Source organism: Vigna angularis, chromosome 7, assembly GCF_016808095.1.
Source record: "Vigna angularis cultivar LongXiaoDou No.4 chromosome 7, ASM1680809v1, whole genome shotgun sequence".
Taxonomy (NCBI): domain Eukaryota; kingdom Viridiplantae; phylum Streptophyta; class Magnoliopsida; order Fabales; family Fabaceae; genus Vigna; species Vigna angularis.
The window spans coordinates 2,201,439-2,203,827 of record NC_068976.1 but is presented as its reverse complement, the minus strand read 5'-3'; the positions used below and the strand labels follow the sequence as shown (position 1 = coordinate 2,203,827).

The 2,389-nt window shown below is 38.3% G+C and overlaps 1 long non-coding RNA gene across 1 annotated transcript; it reads left to right on the top strand.

The window, feature by feature from the left end:
* Window positions 1-644: 644 nt before the first annotated feature.
* Window positions 645-1,766, top strand: LOC128197753 (uncharacterized). Its single transcript, XR_008250537.1, has 2 exons — window positions 645-1,160; window positions 1,231-1,766. It is a non-coding gene; the product is annotated as an uncharacterized LOC128197753 (long non-coding RNA).
* The last annotated feature ends 623 nt before the right edge of the window (window positions 1,767-2,389 follow it).

The following is a 2,389-nucleotide window of genomic DNA, read 5'->3' as shown; positions in this document are numbered from 1 at the left end:
TTTTAATAAAGTGATGATTTTGGATTATATAATACGAAATATATTTTAAGATTTATAATTGCATTATGCAATTGAGAATATATTACCTTAAAAATATATTTTGAATTTTGTCAATCTTAAATATGCATATATAACCACTATAATAAAACCAGTTACGAAAATCAACTTCTTCAATTGACGTGATAGGACAATGGGTGTCCAAGTGGTTCTTGGCAGTGGCAAAGAAATCCACCTGTTGTTCTGAAAAGAAAAAATTAAGAAACAAAAGAGTAAGCGAAGTATAACTAGGATAAGAAGAAGATGAAGTGAACAAAATAAGAGTAAACGGTAATTTCATCACTCCATGGAGGTGCAAATTGAAATCATGATTGTAGACGAATAAATTGCACAATGATGAGTCAATATTTTCTTGATTTCACTTATCTTATTGTTCTAGATTTAATTAGGGAAGTGTGCTAGAATGTCTAGTATTTTTCCACTTTTACTAATTGTGCTTAATTTAACCAGAAATTCTTATTTTAATTAATTTGAATTATCTAAGACTAATTATTTACATTATTAATTGTAGGGAAATTGTTGGATAATATTTTGGGACTAATTTCACAACAATTAATTTTAAGCTAAAAAGGAAGAGACGTGTGGATTTCATTTTTAGAGGTACCGGGAGTGCATACGGAGTAGCTAATTTCGTTTTGGGCTTGGAGGAGTGGATTTCAAGTGGTGTGTTTAGAGAAAAAGGCGGTGCAACAAGAATTAAAATGGAAAGCACCATAGTCCATGATGCAATTAATTGGGAAGCAGCAAGGTGGAGAATTAATAGAAGAGCACCGGCCCACATTTGGTTTGGCTTTGGAGGGAGTGCACAAGGGAGCTGGATGGAACGTGAGAGCATCCACTTACACGCTTTTGGCTGGGCTTTTAAAAATATTTGTTTGGAAGAAGAGCAGCAGCGGTTTGGTGTCATGGGGAGAAGGGGAGAGAGCTGGGACATGGAAGTGGGAGGCCACGCACATCAAGGACACGACCCAGGATTAAGTGCTACTGCCACCTCTTAAAGGTCCAGCAGCTTGGAGAATAAGGCACGGTCCAGCAGCAACTTGGAGAGCTTCACACGTCCAGGAGAGAAGCGGTCCAGCAGGGGGTGACGAACAGCAAAGCAAGTCCAGCAGCGTCCAAAATTCACGTTTCCAGCAGCCCACGTGGAAATGGAGGGGGTACGCGGATTCGGAGGTCCAGCAGCTTGGAAGTGGTGTGAGTATTGGAGAATAGGGTGACGGGTAGGAAGTACGGGAGGCACTCTTGGTCCAGCTTGCACACGGCATCCAGCCACCGAGATGGAGAGAGTTTTTATTAGGGATGGTATGTCGAGAAAGGAGGGACGCGCACACGTTGAGAAAACCAGCCGCCACAGTAGAAAGAGAGGGAGAACCACCGAGAGAACTGTAGTGCACACGGTGTCACGACTGATTCCAGGAGGGGAGAGCAGTCACCCACTGGGGGTCTCTCTCGGTTATATCTTCCAGCAAGCAACTCTCAGTTTTGATTCTTTTTCTTTTCTTAGATAATAGGTGCTGGAATGAAACACAGTGATAGAGAAAGAGCTCCAACCGCCACACTTGCTTAGTTGTCTTTTTTGTTGGGAACATTTTCATTTTGGAAGAAAGAAATTAAAAGTGTGAATGTTGTTACGGTGGAATGAAGAAGCTTCACTGTAATTTGATGCACTTTAAGTTGATGTTGTTGAATACCGATTGCCATTTTCATTTTGTTCGGTTCATGCATTTTTTTTATTGATGTTTTTAGTCTATCAATTAATGAGCAACTCTAGAAGCGTCGATTAATGAAGAGTTGATTTTATTTGAAGTAGCTCCAACAGTGTGCACGGTGATGATAAAATTGGAGAGGCCCACACGATTTATTTTATTTTCTTTCTTCATGCGTGGATCAAGGATGAATTTTATAGTCTACATGTTACAACACTTTCATCGTTAAATGTATTTAAATGTTTTAAAATCAATTCTACTTATTCAGCAAATTAGTTTACTATTTAACTTGTTCTCTTTGTGTCATTTCGGTGATGAATTATTTTCAATGTTTAGCTTACTCGTTGCATTTTAATAGTTTCAATTGCGTTTGGATATTTACCTATTATAGTATTCATTTTAATGTTTTCTTTTATTTCAATGTTTTTAATTATGTTTGGTTTTATTTAATTTCCATTTTAATTTAAGTTCATCCGCAACCAAAAACACTATCAAAACCCCCTACCCACTACGTGTTTGATCTGAGACTCGAACCACATTTGGTCCTTAAGAGACGACCTAGGAGTCACTTCCTAGCACTATACTGCATTATTTTATGCAATCAAATTTGATGGGCCGCGACAGCT